The sequence below is a fragment of the Bombus affinis genome, chromosome 4 (assembly GCF_024516045.1).
Source record: "Bombus affinis isolate iyBomAffi1 chromosome 4, iyBomAffi1.2, whole genome shotgun sequence".
NCBI lineage: Eukaryota > Metazoa > Arthropoda > Insecta > Hymenoptera > Apidae > Bombus > Bombus affinis.
In genome coordinates this window covers 5,939,842-5,964,158 of record NC_066347.1, presented here as the reverse complement: position 1 = coordinate 5,964,158, position 24,317 = coordinate 5,939,842, and the positions used below count along the sequence as shown (strand labels likewise).

General features: G+C 39.4%; 1 protein-coding gene across 3 annotated transcripts in view; it reads left to right on the top strand.

The window, feature by feature from the left end:
* LOC126915887 (semaphorin-2A) overlaps positions 1-24,317 on the top strand; it is a 558,427-nt gene that overhangs the window by 80,038 nt on the left and 454,072 nt on the right. Inside the window, exon 1 of one of the 3 annotated variants that reach the window (XM_050721019.1) lies at positions 16,134-17,198. The exons of the other annotated variants lie outside the window; for them this stretch is intronic. The gene's annotated coding sequence lies outside the window, so the exon portion shown is untranslated. Of the gene's footprint in view, positions 1-16,133; positions 17,199-24,317 lie in introns of those variants that run through there. 3 annotated transcript variants of the gene reach the window in all.

The following is a 24,317-nucleotide window of genomic DNA, read 5'->3' as shown; positions in this document are numbered from 1 at the left end:
ATGTGTAAAATATTTTAACGAAGCAAGAGTATACACATGTGTGTACGCAGGGTGGAATTATTTATTAAGCAAAATTTTAATCCTTACTACGTGGAATGAAAAAATATATTTCACGAGAAGGACACTTAATTTAGAGGCAACTAAAAGTTTTAGTCTTTATTAAAAAACGTGACTGGCATTATCAGTCTCTACATATCACTATGTTTCTACTTACTGGCTGTTGGCATACAGACCTATTTCACTTTCGCGTCTGGCTGCTGTTACTAGTAGCGACCAGTGCAATATTATTATATCCGCCGATTACTTTGTTTCAAGCTATTTATCTCATTTAAAGGATAAATATTATTGTGAATATTTAAGCTTCTCAATATTTAAGCTCTCAGTGTCGTAAGTAAAAGACCCTCAACATGTTCAATATATATTGTCAGTAGAATGTTGAGAATCTTAAATATTTACAACAGTATCGACAACAATATTGATCGCCTAGGTACAATACAAAATTGGTAGTGAAAGTAACAATCTATCTACACGATATGTCCATCGATATCCAGCAAGAAGGAAAAACGACTGTATGTCTTGCAATGTAACAACATTGCTATAGTCCATAGCTTCGACAGAGAAATCTGCTTAGTAAGCGTTGCGTCTCGGCCGATATTATGTAGCAACGTCGGATGCTATCTCTGAAATCGATTTCTCAAATCCGTATGATCGGCTCTGTCTGTTATTGCCCAAAGGAGATTTGGCCACGACTTGAATTAGATTCCTAAATAATTAAATGATCGTAAGCAATCGTGCGAATCATCATCTTGTTGAAGGCCTGCTTGTCCACGACCTGCTTTCTGTTTAACGCGACGTTGACCACGTGATGGTTACAATTATCGTCAAAGATACCATTACCGCGAGACATTTCGCGCGTGGTGAATTTCTAGCTGGTGTAATGTGAAGTGGCACGGGGCCACGTTACATTAGACTTGTCACGTAAATGGGCTCACCGTAACGTAGACATTAGAGACGCGGTCGCCTCTAAATTTCTATGTGACGCGCTACTATCGGCCCCTAAATTTCGTCACAGCGAATGGAAATTGTAACTCAAGTCCGATGTCTGTAAATTGATTCCACCAAAATAGCTTTGTTTGCCAAGGAATTCGGTACCTGTATAAAAACGATTTATTCCGATTTTTACGTTCAAGTCTTTTTATTTTTAGTTGTTCATCTCATTTCTGTTATTGTCACCACTATATTACACGTATTTGTCTGTGTTGATTTTTTAGCAAAAGAAAGAAAAATTTTGTTAGAGTAAAAATATGCTTCATATCGTTTCATATTGATCGTTAAAGAGGTAATTTTAATATTATCATTTACGCTGGCTAATTTCTATATTATCATGAATGGACACTTGCGCATAATAAATCGATCTGTGTTCATAATTAGTTGGAAAATTAAGAACCATAACTTTGAAATTTGTTAATACTCATTCAATTTTGTTAATATCCACCACACGTTTTTCGTGCCTCGTTTTATATTACCAACATCGGTGATATGACATAAAACCTTGACGTGGCGCACGTAACCAGTAGTTTCGAGTTATAACCCTTAGGTCCAATTCCCAACAATGCTTGGTATAGCTCTCCACAGATCATTCGCAACACGGCGGCAAAATGGTATAACTACATTTACCTATGGACTTAACGGAATGCCCTAATCCCAACAATCACGTGACTTAAAAATTACAAATATTTATACAATAATTTTTTATACCCTATCTGTCTAGGATTAAATATTAAAAACAAATCTTTTCCTATTCGTGCAAAGATAAATAAACATAACAAATTTCTACCAGAAATAATCGTGCTCAAAGTTCTTTAAAAACGTCAGATTACCCGCAGCGATCCTAGAGGAGCGTGCAACGCGATACATTCCCCAGAAGCGGTGGTGAGATTTTGCCTGGAATATGTATCGTGTTACATGGCAGATTGAATGCGCACGCGAGACAGGACACACGAGGCGTATTCTTGCTCCTATTAAACGAGCGAGTCGAATAATTTCTCTGGTAACGTGAATTTCGAGATCACACAAAGAAGCAAGCAGCAGTCAGAGCATTGGTCGCGCTGTGAAATGACGTCTGCGTGGAACAGCAACGATGGAAATTATAGGAAGTTCCTTTTAATTACCTGCGATAGGGGGACTGCGAGATATCGAAGAAAAGGTAGAACGAAGAGGTTCAATTTAATTAGCCGATTCTGTCGATCGATTCCATTCGGTCTAACAATCCGGTCGTTACCGGCGGCAACGACAAGGAGGCCGATCGTTAACGCGATTCCGAACTCCACAACGATATTACTCGCTCGAATCCGACGCGATTGAATCGAATTCAGTCTCGGTCGGTTGTCTTCCGCCCGGGCAGAGTTAGTTTCCACGGACTTTAAAGGTTCTTTCACACGGTTCGTTGGCCTTGCCTGCTTCGAATCAGCCGTTCACCCGGTCAAGAGTTCGCCTTGCAGGCAAAGTCTTCTGAAGCTCTCTCCCTGTTTCGTCTTGCGCGGCGAAAGACGTTTCATAGACACGCCGCGGCACGCCGTATCATTCCAATTTCTCTAACGAACCTTTGATCGAGTACTGTCCTTCCATTATTCTGGCTGTCTTAATAGAATTTCTTTGAAAACTACTAATTGCTCTATTGCCGTTGACGTGTACACACGCCCCGTCGAAATAACTACTTCTATAAATCGTGAAGAGAGAAGAGCAGCAGCAGCAGCAGATGCTGCTATCGCTTTACCATTAATGCGTCGTTCCAGACTCGGCACTTGTTTTCAAAGCGGCGAGTTTTGATCGCGTTGCGTGGTCTATTCGCGAGATCCGCAAACGTTGATCAACGAGTAATGGAGTGTTTCGTGTCGCGTGCTTCGTTCCATTTCATTTCTGCTGAAACACATAGATTTTAAGTAATAAGACCAAAGGTATATAACAATTTCATTTTCGTTCTGGTCGAAATTCGTTCCAGTGATATTAGACATTTTTTCAAATATAGATCTGGTTTAGTTTTTAAGTTATTTACGCGAGGATTAGCGTAAAATATGTAGCAGAGTCTTTTATGAGATTAGAAGGAAATAAAGCAAAAAAAAGTGCAAGACGGAGACGGTCCTGAAATGGAAAACCAGTGGTGTGCAACGTGCAACTGGCAAGCGAGAAAGAAGGGCACAATCAACCGGCGACTTGGTCAATTAGGCTCCCGGAAGAGAAATCAGCTTGGCTAACACGGTTAGGTCGCTTTTACGGGATTGAAAACAGCTCGACAAAATGGTCACGCGACCACGTGTACAAATCTAATTTCCGAGATTTATTAGAGTTGCGAGAACTCGATAAAAAAGGGGGGGAAGAGACAATAGATTTTTCAGATAGAATATTATGAGATCGTTAAAAAATAATTACGAGCACAGATGTTCCATTTTTTTTGCCTAAAATTACATAAGAATAAAATTCGACGAAGTTATTTTTAACCATCTTAATTTTCCAGCTGGGAAAGTAGAATAATTATCGCGGACGTATAATAACATAACCGGATAACGAGAGAATAGTCGAGAAACGGAGAAAGGTTTAAAGAAGGATATGCATATAATCGTCCGTGTGTGTTCAGTTCTGTTCGTGGTTTTTGTAAACCGCCGTGTATTCTTTAGCCACTGTGCTTTTCATATTCCCTCTGTCAAGCAAATTTTAACAACTTAAACAGATAAATGAAAAAAGATATAAGCAGAGGAATAGCTTGCTTTGATTCAAAGAAAGTAATTAAAATAAGTGCGCTTTAATCCCTCCTCTTGCTTATCAGTCTTCGTTTTTTCCCTTTCGTCCTTTTCGCTCTCTACTGGTAATCCACTTACATCAAACCGATTCAAAAGGAAAATATGACAAAAAAAAGCGTACGCAGAAATATGTTCTAATAGATGTCGTTAGATGTAATTGCGATGAAATACGATCCAAGAGATTGAGAACCTCTTACCGAAAGCACGGACTACGATAAGGTGGATACGATATTTGTCGTAACGAAGTGTATAAATTGATTAATACGATATACATAACTCGGATCAATATGATATTCGTGTGTCTTCTTGCGAGCGTATTGTCACCGCAAACCACCATCAACACACTTATGCGCTCCCGTGTGCGCTCCTAAGTGGCACGAAAGGAAGACACCAGCATACCCGACAAAGCGGAAATAATGCCTCAGACGTTGTCTATCCAGCCTTCCTTCGTGCTCTCGCACGAACTACAATAATTGGTTGGATTATCGGGTAGGATATGGTTATGGGAAGTGCGAAGCCCCAGGCCTCGTCGGGGTAATCTCCACTCTGATTGCGTTTGACGCGTCATTGAGCGGAATGATGAAGGCGCGCGTGAATCTCGGCTATATCGCGTCACAACAGCTCGTTCTTCTACTCATTATTCCACGAGCATTGTAATTTTTGACACCCCTAAGCGCCGAAAAGCCGATCGATTCTCCGCGTTTTTCATATCGCTCGTTTTTTTCGCTTATCGCGCTGGAAATCACTGCAATTTTCGATCCCCTTCACTATCGTAGACTGAATTAATTTCCAACCGTAACATTGAATTCAGTTCCTTTTTTTCCATTTTCGAACGATACGCCACTTTTTTATGGTGATTACTTTTTTTCTATAAATTTGTAAACATTTCTAATATAAGAGACTTAAGTTTATTTGTATTTATTTTACGATGGTTCTCGTTTTTCGACAATGATTTATCATGTAAACATACTTGGATATAATTTAAGGCATTTAACGAGCAAACATTTTTAATTGATATTAATTTGAAAGCCATGCTTAACAGAAGGAGGATATATAAATTGGCTCGGAATTAAGTGCTCGGAGCACGCACGTTATTAGTTCGCATAAATCTCGAAATTGCTGATAATGAGTAAGTGGCGGCACGTTATAGACTTACTTTAAGTTCCACGCACGAACATTATACTATAGTTTGTAATAAATTACCAGTTTGATGCTAAGCACTTGATAGTTATTTATCGCGTCTTGAAATCAGTCTGCTTACTTTCTCGCGTTGAATGTCATCAACCCTCTAGCCTTTTCAAAACCATTGACGCGTATGATCGAAAAACTCTTCCGTTTTATTAATTTAAAAAACTTACGCATAAAAGTAACATAATGATATGACTTATCGTGCTTCAATACGATTTTCGCTCTTACTAAATCATTTCTGAAACCATTTCAAAGATATCTAAAGAATCTTACATTTAAAAAAATGTTTGACATAACGTTCGTAAATACAGTTCAATCTAAAAGTACGACAGAGTAATATTATAGAACAATATAAATGAATCTTTTAAAAGGTAACCTTTAAAAGGATGAATTCACTTTTATTAATTTCTTAATTTTATTACATAAATGGTCTATTATTATTCAATTGTCAAGAAACCTTTGACTTACTTTCATGAGTTTGTTCATTGCAAGGTAACGTAAGTATTGGAAAATTTTTAAATAAGTTTAGAAAACACTGTTCGCAATGTTGTCACTTTCCTGTGTTTTTTAACTTAAGAAGCTGATCAATATGGCTTCTGAACGGCACAAATATAAAAATTAAATATCATTTAATGCAAAGAAGTTACTTGCAAGAACTTCAGAAGCTACTCCTTTTAAAATTTCTTTCCCATTGACTCGTCTGGTCTTTGTCGTTTCATTTCCCTTCTCTTTAACCAATAACTTGAAAAGTTTCACGATATTAATCGTCCGCACGAATAAACGGGAACATTTCCAGATAAATCAGTTCGACAGATATTCCATGCCATTTAAGCTGCAGCAGTCTGGTCGAGTATATTCTCTTTCGTTACACCTACCACGTTTGATCAACGTTTCCTAGACGAATGTCATTCGACGAAAAGAAAGTAAAAGAGTAACAGTTTGGAGGACGAGTTTCCCAAAACTCGTGTCTCTGAGAAACTACGGAAACAGAGTTGCTCTGGAACCGATCGAAAAAGTTCACGGTCCTCCACGGAGTTTTATCCTGGATGTTCCCCTTGTCCTGTCTCTCGGTCACTTTTCTTTCGTTCGGTTGTTTTTTGTCTGGCTAAGGCAGGCGCCTTACACGGCCGTACTTAATTAAATCGGCTACGATTTATTTCAGAATTTCAGCCGAGACGGCGTTAACTTACGATCTATTTAATGCTCCATTTCGCTCGTTTTCGTCCTGAATTCGATCGCGTCGATTAGCACGCAGTCGCGTCGATGAGACGCGTATCCAGAGGGACTAGCTTCGTTTCTCTACCCTGAAGAAACTTCCCTTTTCTCTTCACCGACGTGGAAAGAAGTGAATTTAATTTCGCGTAATGTATTCTCCTCTAGCGTTGCATGTTAGAGAAAGAAGCTGGTTCATCGCGTCGTAGCTTTATCGTATTCGTGTTTTTCCTCTTAAAGGTATTACGATACTTTTGGAACGACAAGACAACAGATTGAAAGCTCTAAGAGTAACAAAAGCTAGGACAAGTCGTTGAAAGGGAACAGAGATTCCTCTGATTCCTCTGCCAGTGCTGTTAATATTGTTTCGTGAAACAGTTTTCGCGTTGCTATTTATAGGGTGAATACGTTAGCAGCCGGCGTCGATCGGCGTGCTTTGACCCGAGGCATTAAGCGTGCGCAACGCTACGTCGCGTGATAGAAGGCAACCTCGATTAATTACCTATTTATCTTGAGGATTATCGGTGTACGGTGAAATGTATGGCGTACAAGAATATTAGCGTAGCGTGAGTTTCGGGACGCATTAGTGTAAGATACCGTGGTATCTTCACCCGAGGATTTTGTGCTTTTAATCTTTCGATCGACCGTACGATCGCATAACGTTTTAATTACCCTTACCTGGATGGTGAAATATCGTGAATAATTCTGACGTATCTAAAACAATTTCAGAAAGATAAAAATTGTAAAATAAGGAAAGGAATAAATTTTAGGAGTACAATCGTGGTTTCCAAAATATAGAAATCAATCTACATCAACGGAAAAATGTATGAAAGGAAGGTTCCATCGAATGGATTATATCTAATAATAGCACAGTCGTATTATCGTTTCTATATTATATTACGATATATCATTGAGCTTCATTCATTCTTTATTACGTAGAACTTTTTGTACTTTGAGAGCAAACAATAAAAAAATCGATGCTGGTGACGAGAAGGAACGCAGCGTTAATTAAATATTGTTCTCTGAAAATATATTGTTTAACGGAAACCCGTCTTTCGGAGCAGAGAATTTCCATTACGCTGCACTTCGATTCCGTGTTTGCATACTGACACAAATATATGGCGTATTATTTTATTCGAAAAAGCTTCATCGTTCCGGTGATCGATGAACCGGCGCGCACGTCATTCTTTCTCCGTCTACGTAGTTTTCCACCAGTTACAATTCGACGACAAATAAATGCGTGAATGGGCTGACAATCATGGCTACCTATGTGTGCGCGACACTGCTGCCGCGCAAAGTAACTCGTGATCGGCAAAGCTATGGTACCGAAGTTCCACAATCCTAACAATGGATATATTGGTTCATCCCTTCGACGCACTTCCGACCTCAATCAAAATCCCAAACTACCTTCCCATCCACTTCTCGTGGACTAACTCGTCTCCCTCTTTCTCCTACGCTCACTTCTCTCCTTCTCATGTTCTCCACCTCCCTTTCTCTTTTCATCTTTGGACAAGAGTGAACGAGGCTGTCTCATCCCCGAATTCCTTACAACAATGCCTCTCTAATCCGTCATGTTTGCCCTGGCATTGAGTACACGATTGTTGCTGCTACCGTTCTGGAATGTTTCGATAGCGTCAAACACGCTTCCGCTTGCATGACAATTCGTTTTCGAAGCTCCATTGTTCGTTGATTAAACGAATTGTGATAGGAGCAGGCAGGAAGGACGGGTGGCCACGAGGTACGACAGAACCAACGTCAGCAGAAAAACGCGAACGTTTCGCGCGTCTACGATTCGATTTTATGAGAAAGTTATGTCCGATAGCTTCTTCCCTCTTTGCTCGTTTTGCTATCGTATCGACTTTTATGGTTGGGCATGGAACATCGAATGTGCGCGCTATTTTCTAATTCAAGAATGATTTGCGTCTCGGTGGTGGAACGAGGCTGACAGGGAAAGTTACAAATCGCTTTTTGTAACATTTCAATAGAAACGTAGGGTCCTTTGTGGTGGAAATCTTTGGGAAGTAGTCGCGTCGCGTATGAAAGGGCGAAACGTTCCCCCGTCAAAAAAAAAACCAGAATTCGAGAAGAATTTTTCTCTATTCAGCCGCTTTATGCTCCACCCTTTTGGCTGCATCGGCGATCCCTGGCAAATCGTCGAGTCTCAACTTTCGATCTTGTCATTTCCCCTTGTTTCACGAATCGACGACAATCGACGAGAGTTTACGAGTTGTCGCCGGGCTCGTCGTCCACCACCACAGCCTGCGTGGACCCTTTGTCGAAAAGGGCTGGGAGGTAAGGCGCCTTCATTGTCGATTGCTGACTGGTCTTGGTTTTTATCACTGACCCTCGGGGAACGTGGAGGCATCCGAGCTTCTGGAAAAGTAGGTTTGCCATCTTTCCGTACGTTTGACGAGTCCCAGAGGGAACATCGGTAACCTGACAGCCCATCTACTCTAGTTTCTACATTTTTCGCATGTCACTGAAGACCGTGCACCTGGACATCGACACCCAACCCTCCTTCCACCCTCATTCCAGCATGCAGGTATTTTAGAAACGCTGTCCTAAGTAAAGCTTTGTCTGCAAGCTATTAACGAACTTTCTATACCGGGAAGGTTTCACGATATATGTATACGGTGGTTAACAGTAGATGAAGAAAGCGGGAACGTAACTTTATTACCTCTAATCAGCTTGTTAATATATGGCTTCGTTAACTGAATTTATCAGTTTCGTTTTCGCATAACATGGAAGAGGCTATTTACGTACGGACGTTTTTCACTGGAACTTTTTTAATGCCCTGTTCAGACTTCCGGTTGTGTTTTACGACGTCACGCTGCGTACGACACGAACGACCGCAAACTGGACGTAACTGTACAGTCGGTCAAAGGAGGGAAGTGTTTCGAATAATTCTTTGTTAAACTATTCAAGTATTCGCGTGTGTACATAGATGGTCGACCGTAATTAAGATTCATCCCTCGAATGCTGTAGAAAAAGAAAAAATAAATAGCCGGACAAAAAGTGGCTGGCTTGTTAATCCTTGTAGGCACTTAAGTCAACATGCTAACAGCCGTCTCGAGTGGCCGTACGATAGCCCTGGGTCTGTTAGTCCGAGAGCGCTACAACGATCATGTGCACGAGCTCTGTGTACGAGAAAACGTCTGGAACCACTACGAGCAAGCGTCATCTCATGTGTACTCGCGTGTAAGTTCACGTGTGTTCGCTTACATGCACCCCCGGAATGAATGTCAGGGCACAATACGTCGCTAGGCATATCATGCCGTCGTATCTTGGTTACTTTCAGCTTGTTAAAAGGACGCGCATACATACATATATGTGTATGTGTGTGACGTACATGTAAGGGATTGCTTGCAGTTACCCACGAAAGTATTCGAATACTTGTAGAAATATTTTATGAATGTATTATATGTCACATACGAAACATTCTGAATTTTCATTAGCGTTCTGAGCGAACTGGACTATCGTGATTAAAGTAAAGTATAACTATCATGAGTAAAATTTCAAACAATTCTGAAAATCTACATGGAAGCTAGAAGATATTTAGCGCAAGTTTAGTATATGTATATTTCGCAAAGATCGTGAAAGTATTTAAATAGTCATTTAACCATTATTGCTTTAATAAGCTTTAATATTCAATGGGACTACTTAATATTCCTATATAAGATAGCAGTTCACGTTGTATACTAATTTTTTATTAAAAATGTGTTTGCGGTAAGTATCTTGTAACTTCTATGTGCATTTTCGGGTTGGTTTCAAACTTTACCAATATAATCACGATATATTACGTGCATTTCGTATAACGCACATAATATATTCATAAAAATTTTCTGTGGTAAATGTTCGAATACTTTCGCGTGCCGCTGTATGTCAAACTTGCTCGGTGAAGTACACCCCGAGCAATATCGAGTTGCCAGGGTAAAAGAAAAACTGGCTTGGGAATTCTTGCCTTCGCGTACTTGAACGATCTTCGTTGCTTCCGCGCAGATAATTCCGCGGCACGCTATACACGAACCTCTCGACGTTTCCACCGTTTCCTTCCTGATATTTATTTGGCCACTCTTTCCGACCACTCGCCTCTCTCTTTCTGTGCATTTATGCAAACCTATTTTAAACGGAAAAATGCTAGACCGGTACGGTACGGTTGAACGATGTGGTATCGTATAAATGCATTTCTGCTTCTGGTTCTTCGTAACCCGCGCGACGTTTAATTCGTCGTATCCTCCCAAGCGAAAAATCGTTCTATCAAGCGAAAGTGAAGCGAAAGTAAATATTAACAAAACGTCTGTGTTTGCACGTGCATATATTTGCGATTGTTTTAACATCGTGTCGAGAATTGTGGCTCGGTTTCGTGTCATAATGGACCAATTCATTAAGGCATTCCAACGTTCCCGTATAATGAAAGTGCAATTAGAGATATGCAAAACGCCTTTTATACCGACTGTGGAAAGTAGAAGGCCGAAGATGCCATTTGAATTGTGAAATACTTGGAGAGATTCCAATATTAACTGCTCGAATACCGTGAAAATAATGGAAGTAAAGTGGTACTCGTTGTGACGAATGACTTTTCGGACGAAGGAAACCACGCATACTCGCAGTGTATCGATAAAACTGTATCGCATCACCAAAGGAGAGAAAGATTTAGAAAACGAGGTAAAGTAAGCTCGGAGAAATAGATCGAAAAAAAGAGACACATGAACCCGACGTGTACGATAAAATAATTTCGACCAAGAGATAACCTGGAAACCAATCCAAAACATTTCTCGGAAACTACCGATCATTCGTTTTTGAGTAAAGTGTAAACCAAATTCGGGATTCGTTTGCGTGTAAAAGCGAGGGGATTTCGCCCTTGCGTTTTTTTTTATCTTCTGGTTCTATCGAAAAAATGGTTGGAACAAGCCCGTCCCATGTATCTAAACAACGGACCATCCGTTACGCACGATACAAGGCATGTAAACCACACTCCAACATTTATCAAGGATAGAGACCGCAAACTGAAAGTTCCAAAAAGTTCGTCGAGCTGCGTGAAACTTTTTAACGGGCATCCAGCGGAAAGTTGGCCTGTTCGAGATGATCTACGACTTGAGGGGGGGGGGATAGATAACTTAACGCTTAGCATCGACTCGACACCCTTTTACCGATTGAGAAGCAGATCAAGGCAAGAACACGTGGCATGTCTCCGTGCTAACAATGTTGCAGAGTCGCAGACCATCGTACATCGGACGATTCTTCTCTTTGATAGAGAAAAGAAACGGTGACCGCGATTAAGGCTTTTAGCCGCGACTATACAGTGTCCATGTGCCAGTTTCCCGTAATGCGCGTTACGGCCGACAGAAGCTAAAGTTACGCTGGAGCGTTGCTAGAAGAAATGGTTCATGGATTCGGTCGGGGTGGTTTCCACCCGCTGAGCAGCTTTCTCAGTGTTCTGCGGCTCCTCTGCGCTATAAATACCGACACCGAGCTCCAGCTACCATGAAAAAAAAAGAAGGGATACGGAAGGAGCCGGTGCTTGACCAAGAGAGAGATACCAGGAAGAAAGATGTCAGATCGTCCAGAGACGTTGCAGACAAGAGCAGTAGTTTTTTCCTCTCGGTTCCTACGGCTTTTTGTGGTTAGAAAAATGAAGCTTTATGAGCTGTGAAGCTAACCCGGTACATTCTCAGCCTTCGTTATGGGTAATTTCGTTTGTCCGACCTGGTGCTCCTCTTCGGGTTAAAATAATTGCCACGTGCATGAGGATTGCACTGCCGGAGCATATAAAGTTCGATTTTGTGTTTCTAGTTTCGTCGACAAGTGTACGAATTAAAACTGAATTTAAGTTTCAATCAATATTCCCTATTTCACGTATATTTCTTGGAATATTTTGTCATACGGATTTTACTTAAGTATCTTTTAGTAATTTGAATAAAGAATATGAAGAAGATTCGATAAAACGAAGGGAATAACCCGAAATCGTTTCATGTTATATTTCGGTCTATATTTCACGAGGGAAAGGTAAGGGCGGTTGTGTCGGAAAAGTTGGAAATCGTTATTTCAGATCCCACGTTCATTCCGGCTATCACATGTTTTTCCACGTTGATACGTCCCTAAGGAAGAAGGCTATCAGTTTACTAGGTTCACCGCCAATACATATGCAATCACATTCCTCTTCAGACCCTGAGCGTGGTACAGTGACGGATATGGAGACGTAAGGGACGAACCTTTAGGCTATTTACCTAATCAGCGGCTGGAGTGGTAAGATCGAGGGGGCATGGAAAAGGACATCCGTCCGTCGAGAATTGGCACAAGTCGTAAACTCCTGACAAGCGGCATTAAATCGTGCAGAATCCAGATAGGTTTGAGGTTACGAGAGGGATATAGGTTGTATGAATGTAGACAAGTGTAAAGGGTGCTTCAAGCCGCACAGCCCCCATCGTTATAATTCCGTTTCCATTTTTACACGGTAAATTTGCATAGTACGAGAGTGCAGCTTGCGAACGAAGAAATATTATCATTAAAATTGATACATTTAAATCAGATACGCGGCTGATTTCGATAGCGCCGTGCGTACAATTTAATCGTTTCAACTTTATTAAGCGCGTAAAACATAGTTAGAGTGTTACGAGCGTTTCCAATGGAAAATTTCGCGGAATCGTCGGCGATAAACGTTACGTGGAGACCGTTTGCTCGCGTAAGGTACACGTAGAGAAGCCATTATACGTAGATGGATCGCACGTAGGAAGGGGTTAACCGTATTATTTCCTAGAAGAACGATGGAAAGCGTTTGCGGTGTCTGCGCGAGTAGGCAATCAGAGATAGAGGAATCCGATAGAACATGTGTAATTGAATTGGAGTTTAATTGAAAGTCGAGTTTCTTCATTTTGCACGTTATATTCGACACGATCATGGAAACTGGTGGCAACGTAGATATATCGTGTATCGGGTTTGAAGAGCGACCTGAATGGTTTTATATCTGATAGAAGACTTCATCACGATTCCCGATACTTCAATGGATCTGTAGGGAACCTACGAGGGAGCAGAAATTGAAAGACGAAAATAAATTCCAAAATACTTCTTCCTACAGAATGAAACTACCCTCGTTTTCTTTGGACGAACAGGAATTTTATACTCCCGTTTCACGGTGTATAGTAAAATATCGTCTGTTTTCGATATGTAAGATAGGGTGATATCAATAACGCATCTTAAGAGAAGATGAATGAAAAAATGTGAACCAAGGAAAATGTTACTATATGAAACATATACACAGGCGCACGAAATAGTAGATACCTTTTATGAATATACTATATGTGCTGTATGAAATAATTTTAAATTTCGCCAGCACTGTTACGACATTCGACTATCATGATTATACTGACTAAGTTTGAAACAGAATTGATAACATTTGTAGATAACATTTTGATAACAGTTTGATAACATTTGTACAAGATATTTTATTTAATTCTTTATTTATATTAACTAAATAAAGTTAATTAATTAAATAAGTTAAACGAAGATAAACTAAATTTGTACTCAATATAATAAAACCAGTACGTCGTATACTTACGTTAACGAAACTCTTGCAAAGTATAAAATATTTACGCCAATCGTTCGAAATTCTCTGGACCCAAGATAGTCTATCTTTTGAATCGTGAATTACCTTCACAGATCGCGCGCGTACTCAGATGTACCGTACCAGTAGCTCATTAACATAAATGATTTTCTGACCTAAAGACATTGCCTTGTTAATTGCATTGGCTAATAATGAAACCACTTGCCTGTTCAATGTACCCATCCGTGTGCACTTACGATACATAATGTATACGTAATGGAACAACCAAACGCATTAGAAACGTTATATCGTCGTAGGTTGGTATTTATCAACGATTCATCCTATGAATCGAAGCGTATCGATAGTCAAACACGGGAGTCGGTGATCACGATCGAGGAACACTCGTCATCGTTTAAGCTGGATGCGAATTTATGCGATGTACTCATTCGAAAGTGATATCGGTGGAAGCAATAAAATCTCGTGCACACGCGTTGCCACGCAGTATTCCTACATTTGCGGTACTGCACGATTCCGCGTGCTGCGGGACGAAAAGTGATAACGCGATTGTGTGACAAGCCATCGATTACAGAGAACGGAACAACACGCACTACGTTCCGTCAACCGCGACTAACGCTCTCAGCCCTGTCACTATTATGCGTCCGGTCTTTCATCCGTTGTATTACGATTATCACGCTCATATATACGGCGGACAAGAGCCACGGGGAACATAGAGAGATGCTGTTGGACGAAGTCCTATTGTCAGCTTTGGCTGAACATGTTGGTAACGAGCCGGTTGTTGCTACAAACTATGCGAACGTGGATCACGGCCGTATCGAGCGATTTACCGAGTCAGAAACTGGTCGATATAGATACCCGAATAGAGCAGATGAATTGATTTAATCGACCTCATTTATCGATAGAAAGTACTATTTGATCGTTTAGATTTTGCCCCAGTCCAGTTATTCGTTATTAATGGTCCTGTATTTTTCGTGTCGATAAGCTCTTACGATAGAATATTGAAACAATATCAACATATCACGTTTAAAAAGAAGTAACGAATATTAAATGTACTATAGAAACATTCAATTAGGATGATATGGAGTAATAGAGGATTTTATACGAGTTGATTTCAGCATTTTATTCGGAACTTTATGATAATCGATGATTTTAGGTAGATGCTTTATTGTAATAGCTTCGTTTTAAAAATAGATATAAAAACGCTTGCTTTGTTGGGTAATCGCGTGGAATTTACTTGGCGTGGTATAATGGATGATAGGATCAGGAAAAATAATTTTTTTATAGTCGTCAAAGGTAAACGTATTCTTTTTTTTTTAATCAAGCCTTTACGGTTACACTATAGTAGGTATTTATAATGTTTTCTAATATCTATAAAAAATATATTTATATCGTACTTTATGCTCTGCTTTAGATAATTTTTATATCTTCTTGCCTTCTTACAGTACACAGTTACTTTTTCTATGTTATTTCGGCAAAAGTACTCTTATCTTTATTTCACATGGCAGCACAGCAGTCTCGTTTAAATAATCTACTTTGTTCCATGCAAAATTTTCTTGCTTTTTCATAACTAACGCTTATAAAAAATTAATGTTCAAGATATCATCAGAATTTTCATGCAAACTTCAAGTAACCATAAATAAATACAAAATAAATATATAATCTACAAACTGAATTATACAAACTTTATGTGGAATATTCAACTTTTCTCTTATACTTTCCTGTATTTTATACTGTAACTCATATACGTACGAAATTCATTATACGAATTAATCCATTCACGGAGCTGCGAATTCGAGGAAAAAAATTGAAACGTAACATCGACAGAATACTCGAGCCTTCGTCGGCAATATCGAGCCTCCTCGCGACTGTATCTTCCCGCACACCCTATAACTTTCCCCGTCTATGAAAACGTGCGCAGAGCCCTCCTTGGCGTGATACACTTTCCCGCCTAGGCCGCTACGAGAACAAATTAATTTATCATTTCGTAGTGTTACGGTTAACAACATTCCGGGGAAATAATGGCCAGTAATAAAGGCACGTAGCGAGCCTAAAGAACCCCGTGTGCGCCTACGAAGAGTGATCAAGAGAAAGAGAGAGAGAGAGAGAGAGAGAGCTAGAGAAAAGACGATCCAGGATGAAACGACGAGAAAGAAGGTGTGCGAGTGAGGTGAAGCGAGGAAACGAGCGTAACCGCGTAGACGGAAGCGAGAACAAAAATGTGAAGGACAGTCGAACGAGGAGCGAGAAGGAATAAGGAACGGTATACGCATGCGTAAAGCATGGGTGTATCTTCAGCCACCCTTTCCAGTTACCCCCACCCTTTCGACAGACTCGCCTGTTTTCCTCGTCGCTCGTCCCTCGTCCATCGCTCGATTCAGTCACCGGGCCGTTTCGCGAGCGGAGGGTTTCCGCGCCTTTTCTCTCCGTGCCTTTTGCTATTTCGTCGTTCGACGATCGTACAAAAGCCTACGAATTTTTGCTTCTGCGCTGAGCCATATATTCGCGAAATCGTTATCGAACGACGAATAATAACGCGCGGGTTTACTCGTGCCGTTTCTCTGGTCAATTCGACGAGTGGCCCACTTTCGGTACGGTCACATGTGCACATCGTGTCGCGAAGTGTCGTCGTCACGAGAATATTCGCCACACCGTAGCCTTCGGATTTGTCGAACGTCGAGTGTGTGTTCTACGACGAACTCGAATCGAGGTTAAGTTCAGTGTAGTTCTCGCGGTATTCATGCTTCAGTACTGTCTATCGGCAATTGCTCCGGACTAAACGATTACAAGGCAACGATATTTCGCTGAGAGGATTTATGACGCTTCGTGCGAACGAGGATTCCGAATTTGTGGATGGAGTCGCGATTAGAGCATGAAGCTGGTATACGGTAAATACGCAGTCGACGAGAAATTGACATTCTCGAAGACAAAGATCGCTGCTGATTCGTGACATTGACAACTGATCGAGTGTCGCTGCCGGCCGGGGGGGACTCTTGTTTTTGTTTTCTTCTCTACGTGGCGCCCGCTGCGTTCGTAGAATGAGTTCGCGACACGCTGTTACGAGGTCGTGCTGATTTATCGCGAAACGTGTCTGTGGTCGAGTAACAGTGTGATGTTTACGTGACAGCCGGTGTAAGGAACAACCGCGTGAGAGCGTGGCGGGAGTTTCGAACAGTGCAGCTAGTTTCTTGATGCAACGTGACTCGCGACGTTATGCCAGTGCAACGATACGTCGGTACGTCGAAAACGTTGCTAAACAGTGTTCTTCACCAGATACGGCATCGATAGTGCGTACAAGTGGAACGGGCTTTGGCGTGTAAACGCGTTATCGTGATTACGTTACATAATTAATTAATCATACACCGTCACAAATGGTACACTAACGTTGCATAATTGAGTGACGCCGCTGGAAGTCGGGACGCGTTGCCGAACACGACATCTTCGAGGTATGGAAATTTCTAATTAAACGAAAGTCCTTCTTAAGCATGCCTACCTTTCTTTCTTTCTTAAACGAGCTCGAGCGATTTAGCTTCGTGATTCTTTCACACGGGGTTAAATGAGAAATTTTAACACGTAAAATATAAGCTACCTGAGTTAATTAAGAGATCGTACATAAACGACAAATCCTTTAATTCGCCGTTACATATAAATGTATATTAATCATTAGAAAAATGAAACAAATATTAAATGCAGGTAACGCGTGCTTTGGAAGTAGCAATATTTTATTAAATTCTTCGTTTACATAAATTGTGGGAAATATTACTCGATAAAATATACAAAAAGTTTTTCAATATCTTGATCAATAAATTTAGAAATTTTTCCTGGAATAACACGCAGGATTTATTTTTCGTTGCTCGTAAAATGGTTTTTTTAATCGAATTCGACTGAATACGATTGTATTGTATTTTAATCAGAAATTGCTGAAATAAATCGTGGAATTCATAAAAAAACAATCGTTGGATAAAAATATATTAATACGGTGATGTTGAATTCAAGTATTTATCCAAACACGTGATTTTCGATATCTAGCTGGTTCCAGGCAATATATTCGAATAACAAGGACGAAGAATCTTTTGTCTTATTTTCTCGTTGTCGTATGCTTGAGACTAACCTATATTTAAAAACATCCGGGAAACCCTGAAAGCTTTTATCTATAACCACCGTGTTTACCCAAGAATGTCGCAGTGCGCCTACGGCGACACGTTTGCATCTCGCCTTTTTCCTCTGGAATTAGTCTCCTCTGGTTTACTTTTCCTCCATGTACCGTTTTCCATTTTTGTTCTCATCTTCTTTTTTTGTATTCATCTCGATGCTTTTGTTCCTCGGATCTCTGTCATTTACGGACAGAGTGGATTAGGTTTTAAGCATCTAAAGTGATTTTGAAAACTGGGACAGTCTGCTGGGACTCTTTTGTAAGCGATAGCAGAAAAGGAAAGCGCTACGTGAAATGTTCCTTTGACGATATCTCTTAGATTGCACGACTATTCTCTAGAATGGTTTCATGAATTTTATTTAAACACTCTTATACCTTTATGGCTTATGCTTTTAAAACTCTTCATAGTATCTCAAAACATTATTTCGGGACAATCGAAGCGATAATTGAAGGTTCGGATCCATTTATTTACATATTCATAATATACATCATTTACATATTCATCTCGTTAATAAATAGCTACTTCGATGACACGGCGATATATGCCGCTCGCAAATTCATAACTATATCTCTCATCTATTCATATAGCCCTGTATAAACAGTTTGTTCGAAAAGCGCTACTAAAATATGTGCAAGAGTAAAAGTTTACTTTCACCGTTAACAACGATCCAATTTATGAAACTTCTATCACGCAAAATTCCAAGCATTAATGTCAACGATCGCAGAAAATTCCAGGAACATTATTAGTTAATATTGCTGGTTTTATAGCAACGGATACCGTGACAAAATCGATGCAGAGAAAACGGTGTGACTGATCGACGTGATCCTTGATAAAATGTTGCCTAGGTTCTCGTTTGATTTTACACTAACGGGACAATATTCGTGGATGGGAGATTGTCAGTCGATGAACAGGAGCGAGTAGCATCTATTGAAATGATATCCTTTCTACTGGCGGAAAGGGTGGAGATGCTTCGGGGCGAATATGAGATTTCAGTGTATCTACTTCGCTTATTGCTTGACATATGTACCTATGTATTAAATGGCCCCATCCCGGGCAGCGTGCATCGAAGCTTTTCATAGCTTGGACTGAGAATGAAATACGAAAAGTGGAAAGGGAAGAAGAATATATCCCTACGGTGACTACCTTTTAGCCTCGCGTCCTTGCAACCGCTGCGTATATACCTTTACAGGACATGTGAAGTCGCGCAGTACACGCTTTGTGCGCTTACCATCAGTTATTTATTCCGTCGATCGCTTTAACGTCGACAGACTTTCCATTATTCGCTGCAACATCCTTTAAACGGGTTTTCTCTCTCTCTTTCTCTTTCTGTTTTCTCCCTTCGTTGTTTAATCACTGTGTTGCTTGATGTATTTTTATTTTTATTTGCGCGCAGGAAGTTGGCGGTTGTTTGTGTTATAAAAAAACATGTAGACAGTTATTGCAATTCTTTTTTACGTTTTAAAGCAAAAAATTTAGAAACAATTGTTAGAGAAATATTTTCAGTAATATTAACATTTATCTGTGACTCTTACTTCTCGAATACTTTAGATGTTACAAACATTGTCATTTCATTATCATATAACGGACGATATTCCAGTAATCGTCAATCATACATTTCACGATTACGAATTATAAAATCAAATTAAAATTTTTGTTAACATATTTCTATTTAACTGTACAAATTAAAGTTTAACGAGACATATGTATACCTTGTTATCCTATCTTGTTTTAAAAATTTGTCGTTATTTAAATTGAATTTATATTTCATTTAATTTCAAACAGATTTCAGCAACGTCAAATAATATTGCACCCATTAGTACAGGATCCAAATACCAATAATTAAACCGGCCTGTCGTCATACAGTATATATAGTAGTACAAACATATAAATAGGGAGACGATCATTTATATTCGTAAATCGCATTATAGTAATACTCTGCTTAAATAAAACTAGTATTTTGGAATAGTCGATTCCCGTATTTCGTTTTCAAACCATTCGCCAGATAATCAGAAGATCTGAAATTTTGGTCTATTTATACCTTTTACAGTCCTTCTCCGATTCATCGATGGATTGGGACCGCGCCGAGGTCAGAATACCCGGGTAACCGAATATTGGTGCCATTGATATGCATAATCCTTTTACTTCAATATCGCGAACCGAATGTTCGAAGTAATCGATACACACACCTGGCTGGCACGTTCATTATACATGCAGTATCAACGTATATTACGACGCACGTTCGTCCATAGAGTTACTAACGAAGAACGACAAAAAGTTAAAAACTTTTCCACTGCGCACGATGGAATATCTCTCCGCGGTTTTTACAGCATCTAATGCGAGCGTGGCGTTCCCGAGGAAAGAAAAATATTTGGGATATGAAAATATTTTCGATATTCGAATCGTTCGCGAGCAACAATATTTATACGATTCGTTGGTCACGAACGAATTCAATTACGAGCCAAACGAAACTTTTTGCCGTCGCTATATAAAATTCTCGGTGGCATCGCTGACCAATGTCGAGGTTCCTTTCAGAAAATTATATTCACCGGTTTTTTAATAGAAAAGCGAATTTTCCCGACTCTGTTGCCCAACGAATGCACTCGCCCACACGCAAACGGTTTTCTGATATTTCGTTTAATCGAAACCCGGAGTTTGTAACTGAGTTATCGAAGTCGGGCGAATTCGTTTGAAAATCTTCAAGCGTTCCCTCTCTCGAGTTGTTCTCCCTCCGTAGCTGCGTGCTAGAGAAGCACGTCGATCCGTATCGATACACTCCCTGTTGAATTCACCAACCGAATTCTCGTTTCGTCGATTACGTTAAAGTTAACAACGGCTTCCGTTAATTCTTCGTTTTCGATCGCGTTGACTACTTTAGACTACTTTTTCCTTCTCTTTTCCTTCCTTTTCTCGGTCTTTGCGAGGTGAAGGCGGTAGTTGATGTCGCGTTCGCCCGATTACAAATGTGAAATCGATCTTTCATTGTCGAAGAATCGGCAGGGTACGATGGTACTGCCGTTGCTAAATCGATTCTCTGGAGATAGGTAGCTGAGAACGAACGAACCGCCATTCCCGTTTTCTAGTAAGGACGAAGTCTCGTTAGTCAAGCTGGTAATCAAAGCTTCGCTTCGATCTCGCTTCAAATTACTTCTCGTGCCTTCTCTGCTGGAAAAAGACTAACTTTTCGCGTATATTTCGCCCTGTAAAGTCTGACGATCACGTTCCACAGGCGATGTTCTCTCGTAAGCAATAACGGCCGCTTCCTGTTGCCGTTCTTTATGAGTATACGGTGTAAAACTAATAGAATTTATTGGAACTGTCGATAACCATTAATAGGATGTTCCGTATGCTTCGTATGAAATATTAAATAAACTAACATGGAAATAATCCGTAAACTTATCAATTAGATTTGAATTTATTTTATTTAAAAATTTTGCTCATTTTCCTTTATCTCTTATAATTTAATGCCTTTGTATCGTAAATTAATTCTGGATTTGGATTCGTTATCATTGCATCAAAAGAAAATTCATTAGCTGAGAGAAAGGAAATTTTATATAATTGGTCAAGAGCAAACTTTATTACAGTGTTTTAATTTCTAGCATAAATGTATTATATTAATTTCGTATCTATTTGTCTATAGATAATGAAACGTAAACAATAATTATCTGACATAACAAACAATTATAGAACCGTGTTGTTCCCATACATTGAATAATGAACTTTTAATTTTATCAAAAATTTTACCACGATCGCCGCACGAAACTTCAGCGCGGAAAATTGCATTTGCGCTTAACGAGACAACTAATTCGATCACGTGGAAACAGATTTCAGAAGATTGCAATTGAGTATTTAATACTCTTAATGAAACTTCACTCTCATTAAAGCATTGATCATGCAACATTATACATGTGTAATGTGAAATAATCGAGCTTGCAGAATGTAATTTGTTAAATATGGGCCGTTTGTGCAAACAATTGCATAATTCTCGCAAGTACTTGTTTGTTATAAATCCGATTTTATAGGAATACCTGATAAGCTTGAAGGAATATTTTAATAAATTCCTGCAATTGCATGTATTTTTAATCACGTTTAAGATTTTGATTGAATCTTTTATTCGTGTATTCCAATAATATGTTGTGAATTATTTAATTCATTATCATTGTATAACTATTTATTACATTCACATTTCGATCAGTTTCAAGTGATAAGAGAGTAAACGAATGAAATAAAAGAAAAACCTTCGATGAATAATAAATACACGGGAAATTGATTAATAAACACGAGATAGGTGTCTACACACATTTCAGCTCTCGTTTTGATCACAAAAATGAAATTCTATTTTCGAGGTCACTGATTTCCTTTGTAAATGTTGCGCAACGACGAGGTCAAGTGATCTGCTGCGGCAAGAAAACATGAATAACTACATCTTTGAACGAGACGTGTACTTCGAATACATCTGATAATATTTGCAAACACTTATGAAGGTGGTTATTTCAATCGAGTTTAATTTATTCAAATAATTCATCGTCTATTTTTGTCATTCATAATTGCAATTGGAGAGTGCCAGTTAATTTATTAATTAAATAGTAATGTAGCCGTTTATTAAATTTTCACGTGTATTATACGACTAATAAACAAGATTCATTGTGTTTACTATGGATGTCAATTACTGTAATTATATCTTAATTTAAAATTGCCTGATGATATAATTTAATAATTAATACGATTTAATAATATAGAAATCTTTGTACTTACACGCTCTAAAATACACGTTTTGTGATGTATTACGCCTGAAAACATAATTGTGCATCGAGGCAACGGCTAAATTACAGTCTTCGTAAAATTCACAATGTCATTTTATTCTGTGCTTACGCGATAAACTTCCCCACAAAGAGATCGTCCCTCGTAGTTCAAGTACCCTACACGAAACAACTATTCGTTCTCATCTAATCGCATCAGAGGACGCATAAAGGACCGCGATTGCGTTCGAATGCAATGGTCCTGCGGCTTTAAAGCATGGGATGCATCATTCGATCTTATCTCGCGACGTGCTCGTTACGCTTGCGGCATATTAATGTCGTACCAGCGATTTCAAAAGAATCTGTCAGGCAAGTGATTTAATCGAATTTCTTTCTTAACGACATTTATGTGCTACACTTGGCGAGGGAGAGTTCAGATTGGTAACAATACTATGTCTGTGCGAGTTCTTTTATAGTTGACTGCGAGTAAAAGTAAATACTGCATATGTAGGATCTTTCGGAAATACTGAAAATGGAAATTAATTATGTGTAGGATTGAGCATTCGAATTGTTCTCAATATTTCTGAGATCTCTTTCAATCATGCTTCTTATTTCCTAATACACTCTTTAATTCAAATAGACAAACATAAACACATAATGTAAACTTAGATCATAAATATAAAATTCACTTTTTTCACGAATAAGGAAACATTTTCAAAGAAACGAAAGCAAAATTAGGCGGAAGGAACTTGAAATAATATCATAATAAGATTAAGCTGAAATCTTCGTCTATATTTTTTGTAAAATTCATCGTTCATTGGATATTTCTCTCATTGTGTAAATCGATATCAATTTCCATTGGCGTTTTAACGGAGAGCGTAGAATTTAGAATGGGTTTCGATTCACCGAGCATAGAGCACAGAGTTTCCAAATAGTCACCCATGTAATTCTATAGCATATAAGCTAAACCGTGCTCACTGTAGCTTAACTTTGCTGATCGTACGAAAACCAGTTCACCCCGTTTTCTGCTACAGCAGTTGCTTTGCGATATAACCAGTTGTACCGAGATTTTTAATCGTCCAAACTCTGCTCGTCTCTGCCGATTGCAGTTTCACAGTTACAATTTCCTCAACTAATTCTCCCAACTATAATTTCTATTCTCATCTTAATATCCGTTAACGATATCTCGTATGCACGTGGACGCTCGTAGACATTGATTTCAGTTCTAGTTTCCCATCGTACGAAATTACAGGATTTTGTATCAGTTAAATACCGGTTGTCGCGCGATCGGTCACGTTTACCCTTTCACTTCCCACACCTATCGCGTATATTGGACCGTGTTCTATTTAAACGTGCTAATAATAATCGGGAAGCCGGCAATCTCCACCGTTCAAACGTGCAATCTCTTCTAAATACAGTCTGAGGGTGTTTCGAATCAAAACATCGCGGTGTGCGCACGGCTGCTTTGGCCGTTGGGCTATTTAACCAGCGACCGACTTCAAAGTGTGCATGTTTGAAGCGTTTACTCAGCAACGAGAGAAAGCTCGAACGAGCTTACTAGGTAGGTAGAGAGAGAGAGAAAAAGAGAGAGAGAAAGAGAGAGAGAGAGAGAGGATAAGAAAGCTGAAGTAGGGATAACACACAGCGAGAACGCGTAGGAGAGTGAGAGTAAGGC